Consider the following 11,965-nt stretch of genomic DNA (forward strand, 5'->3'; position numbering starts at 1 on the left):
AATGTGCATTTCATTTAGCTAAAATGACAACCCGACATTTAGGCCCGTTTTACGAGGTGATAACAACTTTTTTGGGTCTGTCCTATATCACAGAAAGTTTTAGATCTTTCTTTTAGCTTTCCAACGCCACCGAAATCACCTTAATCCGAGTCTTTTAGAGAAAGTTATGTCTAAAATACGACAGGTTGTCAAACGCGTTTTCTTGCGCAGAAGAAAACTACCCAAGAAAGGACGCAGCAACTGCTGCACCTCTTCTAAGGGTCGCAGCACCTGCTGCGCCTTTTCTCAAGGCTTTCTTTTTGTCCAAGTTTCCGTGTTTCAACCTAAGTCGGTTGTTTCCGGATCTTTCTTTCCTATTCCTTTCCAAATTCTACCCTTACCATAATTCCTTCGTGTGATTAGTATAAATAGAGGCCTTCGCCTCACATATTTTTCACGCGAGTGTCCGCCCTTCTCTTCTCCCTTTGCATTCTAAGACAACGCTCTTGCCTTTCGACGCCTACATGCTTGATCAATTGACCACGTAAGCTCAGATCATTATGGGTACCAGTCACGTTTTCATGACCGACCATTTTGACTACTACACAATCAATTAATCAATAAATTCCTTTTTCAAGGGCACTTTCATATTTGCATAGATCGAGTCGAGTTACCACCAAAAAACCGTTTTAGTTAAATCTCGCGACGCTAACATATAAGTCTGAGGGTGTAAATCCCATTTTTTTATTGTACTTTTTATTTTGTGTCAATTAATGTAGATTTATATCAAGAGCACATTCGAAAACCGATTTAAAATCCATCTTTTAAAACCGTATTTACAAAACAACGGAGGTCAGACGTCGAGAAGAAACGCAGCAGCAGCTGCACCTCTTCGAAGGATCGCAGCATCTGCTGCGCCTCTTCCTGAGGCTGCTTGCTGCTCCTGCTATTCTTCTTCTTCCTCGACTTCCTGCAATTTTTTCTTATTTCTCTTATTCTTTCGTTCCTTTTGCAATTTTCAATGTATAAATCGTATTTTAACTAATCTTTTTAAATTACAATTCTTAATTCATCCTTAATCCCGAGTAATTCAACACTTGCGGGTTTTCGTCGTTTTAATTCAAAACGATTTTTCTGGGTTTCGACTTGTTCGTGTCGAGGTTCTAAAAATCCTAATTTGATACATGAGTTTTCTTACTTGTCCAGTTTTGTTAATCTGACCTAAAGTTCGTTCTTTTTCTAATTCCGAAACGAGTTCATCATTAGTTATGTAAACCATTGTAAATTCTCATTCTTTCATCCGTTTATGACCTGCCCAGATGCATGTAATCAATTAAAGCACTTCAATTCGAGTCTAAAATTGATAATCCATCCTAAATACACCAATGAACGATAACGATGTTGCGATTCTGACTTCACAGCCAGAGCCCAACTCAAGAACAGACGCAGGAAGTGTTGCGCCTCTTCCAGACGACGCAGCAGATGCTGCGCCTGTTCTGGGTTGGCTTCTGTCCCTGAACTCTTTCCCGCTTTGACGTAGCTTCTAATTACGGTTTTAAATAAACTATTATTCGTATTATCACCTCTAATCTGACATATTTTCATATTTTAATTCCAATTTTGTTTTCCTTTTATTTTCTTCTTCGAAATACCGTTTTGAGCGTGCTTTTGACGTAGATCAAATAAACCTTTGTAACTCTTGTAATATTTAATTATTGTAATTCGTTTATCGTAATTATTATTATGTATGATTTAATTGTATGATTTTCACATGTAATTAATCTAACATCTATTTCGACCCAATTGTTTGCTAAAACACGTGTTCACCGACATAGCAGTCTAATTTCACATGCTAGGATTAATCAATGTTTGTTGCATTGCATGCATTACATCGACGACATATCAAATATGAATAATTTCCCTAATCATTAGTAGAGGCCGCTATCGAGGCGGGCGGGATTAAGTGTTCGTGTGGACATAGCCACATACACGCCAAGCCAATCTGTGGACGTATAGCGGTCTTTTGAAAGCCACGCTCCGCGGCATAAAAATGCTTTCGATCAGATCGGTCGGTTTCATCTCGGCAAGGGTCTCGAAAAGATGCAAGAGATGTTCGGAGTCGCCATAAAGCATTTGTAGGATGCTTGGAACCCGTTCGAATCCACTTTATACCTAGGTCAACCAAGGCAAAAAGCGGTGTTTGACATAGGTACTAAAGATAAGGAATCGTCCCTCTTTAGCATCCTATCTCTAGAATGACTCTCGTACGCCCTGGATAAGGTCGTCCACTATCCAAAGTTTCTGAGTAAGAGGTGAAGGTATGTATTGGGAAGCCTTTAATCAGACACCCAATCCCGCCCGCGGTAGCGGCCTCTACTGATCGATCTTGGTTGGTTAAATGCAAAACTTGATAAAAGGGTTTAAATGCATGAATGTGCATCCAAAAGTTTGAACTTAACATGTGAGCTTTCTATGTCGGTTGTTTAATCCAAGTATCAAGTATTTGATGTCGAATTGGATTTAATGTTGATTTGCATGAAAGACGGAAATTAAACATCCATTTACCGAGTTAGGTTTATGATGCATAATGTGATCCATTTGTCTTAGTAAGGCATTTTAAAATGGGCGGATTTTTCATCTGATCCGTCCTGTATTCGGGTTAACCGAAGTCGGGATCTTCCTAGACAAGTGCTGGAAGGAAACAGGGTCTACATCAGGCAGACTATATAGGCGCGAGCCATCAGGCGACGCAAACAAGCCTGTCCTGCTTTGAAAATTAGAAAATAGGTGGCCTGTTTAGGCGCGGGTCAACAGACGATTGGAGAACGTCTTCCGACCATTGAAAAGGTTTGTAAAATGGTTTGAAAAGAGAGTGTTTGAACCCGTTTTGATTTGAAAAGGTCGTTTAGACCGCTTTTGTGTTGATGTGAAGAACGAGACTTGAAAAATCGTCATTGTTTTGACAATATTCGAGGTCGGGTTCGGTTTTGCAAGCTTGACATGAATAGTTTTGAAAATGATTATGAACTAATTGTTTTAAGTTCATTTGTTTGTAATTAGTCAATATTCATCATCGTACTCGGGTTGAAATCCGACATGGTATGTAGAACCAAGGATTGTGTTGTATTTATGACTAATACATTTGTTTTGAAAGTGTAAAGAAATGAAATAAAAGGTTTTAAAATACCTTTTAAAATGTAAAGAAATAAAATAAAAGGTTTTAAAATACCTTTTAAAATGTAATTAACCAAATATTATCACCGGAACACGGATTAGATCGTCATGGTATTAGGAACCAAGGGTGAAAAATGTTTTATGGTTAAAGGTTTATCATAAAAATGATTTGAAATATTTGAAATGGTAAAAACCGATTACAAATGTAAAATGATAATAAAGGGAAGAAGAGACCAAACACGGCTGGATTAAGGCCTGAGAGGGGCTTTAGGCGCGAGCCATGCTGCTATACAAGCAGCCCCTGTCTCGGCCAAAAATCCGGTTTTGGCTCATTTATCCCATATTTGGACCATGTTATGCATGTTTTAGCATGTTATAGTCATGAAACAAATGAAAAACATGATAGAAGAGGATTTTTACACCCTCATACTTACATGCTAGGCTTGAGACGAGAAATCGACGAAAGTGTATCAACTTGTTTGGTCGGAAAACTCGGTTTGAAAAATCGTGTTAGCAATGTAAAATAGTGTTTTAAGTTTAGTGATGGTGTAGTTGGTCGAGATGGTCGGTCAAGTGATTTAATGCACGATGACGGTACCAAACGATGTGTAAGGCTTGTGTTTTCGATCGGTAGGTCGGAAACACGTGTCGGTTTGTGACTTGAGAAGTCGAGTCTAGAGTTTTAAGGGAGAAATGAGGGGGCGGACACTCGCGTAACTCTCAAATGGTGGCATTTGAGGGGTATTTATAGAGAAATGGGTGGTTGTGTGCGTTTTGAGCGACATGGCCGAATGGGCTGCTCGAAGAGGCGAGAGCCATTTCGCGGGTCTTCGAGGTGTCTTGTCACTATCACGCTGATGTGACTCATAATTGCGCACATTTAGTCCCCTAATTGAACCTATTTTACATACTAATATAGTATTTTATGGCCATTTTATCCGTCAAATCCTTCCTATTTGGTTTTCCTATTACATTGTATATGTTTTGTAGGAAAGAAGATAATGAGGCGGAATTCCCCCTCTCTCGTGCATATTTGGAAGCTTTTTGATGATATTGGATGGACTAGTATGAAGAGGAGGCAAGAAGGGTGACCAATGATGTAGGAATAGAGAGTATATAGAAGGGTCATAGGCTTAAAAGCAAGGATGACGAGAAGGAAGCCATTGCAAGAAGAAATTGCTCGGAACCCAAATCAAGAGTTGAGTAAGGATGACGAGAAGGAAGCCATTGGAAGATGAAATTGCTCGGAACCCAAATCAAGAGTTGAGTTTTTGGCTCTAAAAGTATGCTAGATGAAACGGCGTCGAAAAATCAAGTGGTCTAGGCTTTTGAATCACTCAAATAGGAGCCCAAATGAGGAAATGACGTCCGTTTTACAATCCGAGCTCAAATAAACAAGCTGTCCCGGGATCCGCGCGTCCCGAGACCAATCCGCTCGTCCCAAGATACTGCGCCATTTTCAGAATAGTCTGTTTGTGGATCCGCGCATCCCGAGCTCAGGATGAGCATCCCAGTCCTAGGATATGCGCATCTCCTTCGAGAGGAGCATTTCCATACTCAACACTTAGCAATGTTATTTACTAATCTACCCTTGCTTAACCTAATGATGTACCACTATATATACTCCATTTGTAATAATCAAAGGATGAAGTTCCCTTAGATTAAATCAATCCTTTCTTAGATTAGATTAAGCTTTCATTAGGAGTAGATTAGAATAGATTACTCTTTAATCTTTCCACAATTCACATATTAATCTTTCCTTAATTATTGTTCAACTTTATTATTGAGTAATTCAAGTTTATTATTGGGTAATTGAAGATTATTGGGTTATTATTGGAGAATTGACAACTCTTCATCAATCAATCAAGTTCTCTTCTTTTATTCTTTGCTTTATTATTTGGAATCATCTTCATAGGTATAATCTCTTTTACTCTTACTTTAATTATTATTAATCTTTCTTACTTGTTCATCATGTTTGGCCTTGTTAGTATGATTGACAACCTTATTAACATGTTAAACTTGATCATGAGTGAGTAGTTTCTTTAGCTAGGATTAATGGGTAATTAAGGGAAATCAACATGGGGAATGATTCATGCTTAATCTAATATGTTTTCATAATTTATTTGCTTGCTTGTTGTGATTTCAACTTATGCACATGTTATGTTTGATGAAATGCGAGCCTATGAATCCTTGCATTTTTTACCCATCACTTATCTTTACAATGAGACTTGTAAGACATAAACCAACTCGAGTCTCATTAGACCATGCATATAGTTGAATAGGAAGGACTAAGTTGACTTGTAGGTCTTGTACAATGTAATCGATTCAGCTCCGGGACCCAAACCTTCTTAGGGATTGTAAGATATACACTCACTCGATCCCATCACAACAATAATTGCTTGCTTATACATGTTTGTATGATCAACTCCCATGAATCCCTTATGAACCTATGATATCCTAGCATTTTTAGTCATTTATTTACATCCTTCCTTTAATTGCTTATTTTACTCCATTGCTTTCATTAGACTAGAATCTTCAACCCATTACAATTGTGACAACCCCAAGCACAACCATAATTAGATTGAACAATTTATGTACCCACCGTCCCATGGATCGACCTCGACTTAACCACTAACTAGTTGCTTTGTTGAGAATATAAATGTGTTTGATTGGGAGACTCGACGACAATCTCACCCATCAAAATGGCGCCGTTGCCGGGGACGGTGTTGTGTATTTGAATCGTTCTTTTGTCTAGTTTTAGTTGTGCTTCTTTTTCTTGAGTTTTATTATACTTGTTCTATTTCACATGATCAACATGTCTACATTCACTTTTTGGCAACATGAAAATGAGTCTTTTGATAAGTACATTGCTAGATTTGAAGATTATATGACTCATGCTTGGAAGAATCATGGTTTTACTCTTTCAAATTATGAAGCATGTTGTGTTGTTTATAATGGCATGAACCTTGAAACCCGCAACTTGGCATTTCACTTGAGTGGTGGTAGGATATGTGAGATGAGTTGTGAGGAATTTTGGGAATTTGTCGAGTTCATGACCATCCATTGTCTTAAGCAAATTGTACATGACATATTTGAGAGTGCCAAGGAAGGTATGGAAGCGATAAAAACCATACTTCAAAAATTCATTGAGGAAAACTATGATGAAAATGAGATTTGTGAGAATGAGACACCTTCCTATAACCTTTAGCCAACCTACTATGCCCACAAATTTGCCCCTCCTTGAAAAGATGGAGTGCTAGATGAAGAGAGTGATGATGAGGAGGAGTACATTCTTGATTTTGAAACCAATTCTTGGATACCGTCACCTTACTCTTCTTGTGTACCAATAAACCCAACTTCCATGGAACTTGATGATTATGGGCAAAGTGAGAGTGATGAGAGCTTGAGTGAAAACTCGCCCTTTGAGGATGACATATTAGAGGGAGACAATTGTGTTGAACTTGGTGAGCCTTGTTATGACAACCCCTTTGATAATGGTCTTTGTTGGGATGAAGAATATGAGATATTGAGAACATTTGGGAACCCCAAATAGACACCCTTGAAATCGCCTTAGATGATAATGAGAGTACTTGCATTGAATATGGTGATTTTGACTATTTGGAGGAAGAGTTGAGTGAATTGCCAACCAACTACCCATTTCATGTTCCTACCATCCATCACATCTCCTATAATTTTTGTCATAACATTCTTGACATGCTTGTTCGGTCTATTACTTGGGCATTTTTCAATTTCATAATCTTGTGTTGCTATCCATGCTTCTTCATGTCCCACTCCCAAGAATTTGACCGACTTCTACGTGCTTTGAGTGCTAGTGATAATTTTCTATGAAATTGTTAATTGACAATCTTTGGTTTGATGGAGTTCCTCAATAACCATTAATTTGTATATATGCAATTTTGCATTCATTTAATAAATTGCATGAGAGATGAAAGAGAGGGATCTCATATTTTATTTGAGCTTTTTGAAGGAAATTAATGAAAATGAGAAGATAGCAAATGTAAAGAAATGAAGAAAATGGAGAATTTGGGCTTGTGCATATCCTACTTATCATTATAAAGGTGTTGGGTCTAAAATTTCAATCTGTGCATCCCGACAGCAACTCGCGCGAGTTGGAGACCAAGGAAAGAAAGAATTCTTCCTGTAAGACAATCCGGGCAGATTCCTGTGAAACCGAGCGTCCCCGGAAGGAATCCGCTCGAGCTGAGCTTGATCCGCGCGTCCTGTTACGGGTTGGCAAATTCAGGATGCACTGTGTGAGAATCCGAGCGTCCCATGTTGAATCCGAGCGTCCGTGCATCAACTCGAGTGGATCAGACTTGTCTCGAGCGGATTAATGCTAAAATCTCACCTTTTCTCATTTGGCTCATGACATGGCTATGTATGCATCCTATCTACCATCTTCATCTCCTACAAGGATTGTAAGAACCCTTTCTTTCTTTATCTCTCAAAGTATACTTGCATTAATGTAGTTACCTCATGATTAAACCCCTTTCTTCCTACATTAGCAATAGTGTTTAAAATCGGTTTGGGGACGTTAAACCATGAAGCGACATACATATATCATATAGTTTAGGCTTGCATTTGTATTATATTGCATTTAAATTAGTTAGTTCATATAGTATAGTTTGCATTGTAATATATTTCATATGATTCATGTAGTTAGTTGCATATAGACTAGAATTCATACATAGTCACTAATGACCAAACCTATTCCTTTCTACACTAGAAATAGTGCTTAAATCGGTTTGGGGAGGTTTGATCATAAGTGACCATATTTTAATAGAAAACATGCATCATCTAGTGTAGTTTAGATTGCATTCATTTGTTATATATGTCATATAGAATTGCATTTAGTTAGAGCATGCATTCATTCATATCATTGCATTTATTTCCATAAATTCAAAAATCCAAAAACATGTATTCCTTTTTCATTCCTACTCCTACATGTACATTGAGGACAATGTCCAAAATAAAGTGGGGGATGGGAATTTATATTCCAAAATGCATAAAAATTGAAAATTTGTGAAAAATACAAAAACACGTCTTTTTATTTCACAAAATCAAAAAACATAAAAATTTGAAAAATTGAAAAACACAAAAACATGTTCATTTCCTTTATAGTGTAGTATTGTATATATTGTATATACTTGTTTGTTTGTTTGTCCTTTTCACATTGATCGACTACGCCACATCCGAGACATGAGGATATTGAAGACCACATGGTATGATCTTTCCAATCTTCTTTTTTCCTCTTTATGTTAATGACTATGTGGCTTTATTTTGATTGATGCGGTATAAACAATGTGATTATAGGATTGCATTTGCATAATAGTTGGTAGAAGCATATGCACTAGGATGTATAAATGTTAGTTGCATCATGGCATGTAGTTGCATGTTAGAAAAAATTTTGTGAAAGCATCTATTTGGGAAGCTTGACAAGTGTATATAAGGCCCTTGTAGATATTTTTTCTTCTTAAGACTTTGCTTGTTAGAATACTTGTAAAACACCCTAGAATGTGTCATGCTAGTATCCTTTGACCCATGGATTAAGGCCTAGTCAAGAGTACCTTGTGGTGTGATAACTCCTTGGCTACCGTTTATTCCAAGGTGACCCTTGAAACCATGCAACCATCATCCATATTCTACCACATTTTATCATCAAAGGGAATGGGCACAAAAATTGTTCAAATTTGAGTTCAAGCATTGAAATGAAAGTAAAAAAGTTTGCAAATGCATCAAAAGAAAAGAGGAGTAAAAAAAATGAAAACTTCTATGCCTCAAATATAAGCACCCTCACTACAAATGGAGTAGCTTTGAAAATGTTCAAAAGAAAATGCAAAAAGTTGAAAGTTGTAAAGTATTGAAATGCCAAACATTAAAAGAAATGGCAAAAAGAAAGTGTTCTCAAATGTCAAATGCCACAAGAAATTGGGGGGGAAAACAACAACAAAAGCAAACTCCCATATGAAACTCAAATACTATTGATCCCTTTTCCATCGTATCCACTTTTGTGCATGGTAGAGAGGGTACGACCCTTCTTCTTGTCTAGGCAAGAAGGGGAATTCCACGATCCTCCAGTGTTTCTTACACCATAGGGAGTCTACTCTTGACGAAAGCATTTAACAATTGAGGATAAAGGTACCCTAGCTTGACACAACTTGGAGGTGATTTATTGGTATCCTTCTAGGCTTAGTAGTTTGAAGAAACCGTATCTATGATGGAATGTGTACCCTTAGATTGCTTCCCTTTTAGATAATTTCCGCCACTTAGATGAGGAAAGTGGCTATTCATTTTTGTAGATGCATCCATTACTTGTTTTGTGTGCTTTAATGCTTGGATGTATCGCCATTTTGGCAAGCCCCACCTTGCCTTGCAAGAAGGCATCCTACCTCATGGTTGTCTTGTTGTGAGTTGAAGGGCAGAGTGAGACCCGCTAATTGTCTCACATCGGTTATATTAGTAGGATAGTTTAAATAAAGGTCTAGTTTTAGTCACCTCTTTACTCGGGACGAGTAAAAGTTCAGTTTGGGGATATTTGACGTGACTCATAATTGCGCACATTTAGTCCCCTAATTGAACCTATTTTGCATACTAATATAGCATTTTTCGGCCATTTTATCCGTCAAATTCTTCCTATTTGGTTTTCCTATTACATTGTATATGTTTTGTAGGAAAGAAGATAATGAGGCGGAATTGCCCCTCTCTCGTGCATATTTGGAAGCTTTTTGATGATATTGGATGGACTAGTATGAAGAGGAGGCAATAATGATGACCAATGATGTAGGAATAGAGAGTATATAGAAGGGTCATAGGCTTAAAAGCAAGGATGACGAGAAGGAAGCCATTGCAAGAAGAAATTGCTCGGAACCCAAACCAAGAGTTGATTTGTTGGCTCTGAAAGTATACTAGATGAAACGGCGTCGAAAACTCAAGTGGTCTAGGCTTTTGAATCACTCCAATAGGAGTCCGGATGAGGAAATGACGTCCGTTTCACAATCCGAGCTCAAATAGACAAGCTGTCCCGGGATCCGCGCGTCCCGAGACCAATCCGCTCGTCCCAAGCTGCTGCGCCATTTTCAGAATATTCTGTTTGTGGATCCGCACATCCCGAGCTCAGGATGAGCATCCCAGTCCTAGGATATGCGCATCTCCTTCGAGAGGAGCAATTCCCTACTCAACACTTAGCAATGTTATTTACTAATCTACCCTTGCTTAACCTAATGATGTACCACTATATATACTCCATTTGTAATAATCAAAGGATGAAGTTCCCTTAGATTAAATCAATCATTTCTTAGATTAGATTAAGCTTTCATTAGGAGTAGATTAGAATAGATTACTCTTTAATCTTTCCACAAATCACACATTAATCTTTTCTTAATTATTGTTCAACTTTATTATTGAGTAATTCAAGTTTATTATTGGGTAATTGAAGATTATTGGGTTATTATTGGAGAATTGACAACTCTTCATCAATCAATCAAGTTCTCTTCTTTTATTCTTTGCTTTATTATTTGGAATCATCTTCATAGGTATAATCTCTTTTACTCTTGCTTTAATTATTGTTAATCTTTCTTACTTGTTCATCATGTTTGGCCTTGTTAGTATGATTGACAACCTTATTAACATGTTAAACTTGATCATGAGTGAGTAGTTTCTTTAGCTAGGATTAATGGGTAATTAAGGGAAATCAACATGGGGAATGATTCATGCTTAATCTAATATGTTTTCATAATTTATTTGCTTGCTTGTTGTGATTTCAACTTATGCACATGTTATGTTTGATGAAATACGAGCCTATGAATCCTTGCATTTTTTACCCATCACTTATCTTTTGAATGAGACTTGTAAGACATAAACCAACTCGAGTCTCATTAGACCATGCATATAGTTGAATAGGAAGGACTAAGCCGACTTGTAGGTGTTGTACAATGTAATCGATTCAGCTCTGGGACCCAAACCTTCTTAGGGATTGTAAGATATACACTAACTCGATCCCATCACAACAATAATTGCTTGCTTATAATTGAGTACATGTTTGTATGATCAACTCCCATGAATCCCTTATGAACCTATGATATCCTAGCATTTTTAGTCATTTATTTACATCCTTCCTTTAATTGCTTATTTTATTCCATTGCTTTCATTAGACTAGAATCTTCAACCCATTACAATTGTGACAACCCCAAGCACAACCATAATTCGATTGAATAATTTATGTACCCACCGTCCCATGGATCGACCTCGACTTAACCACTAACTAGTTGCTTTGTTGAGAATATAAATGTGTTTGATTGGGAGACCCGACGACAATCTCACCCATCACACGCAATTGTAATCATGATTTATTCTATCCTATGTTTTGGGATGAACATGATTTATACTTGACCATGAAGTATTCCGGGAATACTTAACATGAAAGTCTTGAAAAGTTTGTTTTTTGTGTTTGACTCGTTGTTGGAGTCAAGATTTGAATTTTTGAGTCGGTTTTTGGTCTGGTGTCGGTTTTGACTCTAATTAGTGTCATTGTGACCCCGTCGTCATGCATTAAACACTCCAGATACTTTTTGAAAAGTTTTAAAATGTTTTATTTTCGAAATCGTTTTAAGTTTTCCGACGTATAGTTATACAAAAACTGTCGATCAAACGCTGCGATTCCTAAGCATGTTGTAGTCTGATAATCATCGGGTGTTTATTGGAGACTTGACATATACTGGGTATCTACAGAGCCCCCACTTTGACTGAGGCTTAGACAGGGAGAAAGTCAAAGTATAGCCCCCCAGGTCAATCG

The sequence above is a fragment of the Silene latifolia genome, chromosome 10, assembly GCF_048544455.1.
Source record: "Silene latifolia isolate original U9 population chromosome 10, ASM4854445v1, whole genome shotgun sequence".
Lineage (NCBI taxonomy): Eukaryota > Viridiplantae > Streptophyta > Magnoliopsida > Caryophyllales > Caryophyllaceae > Silene > Silene latifolia.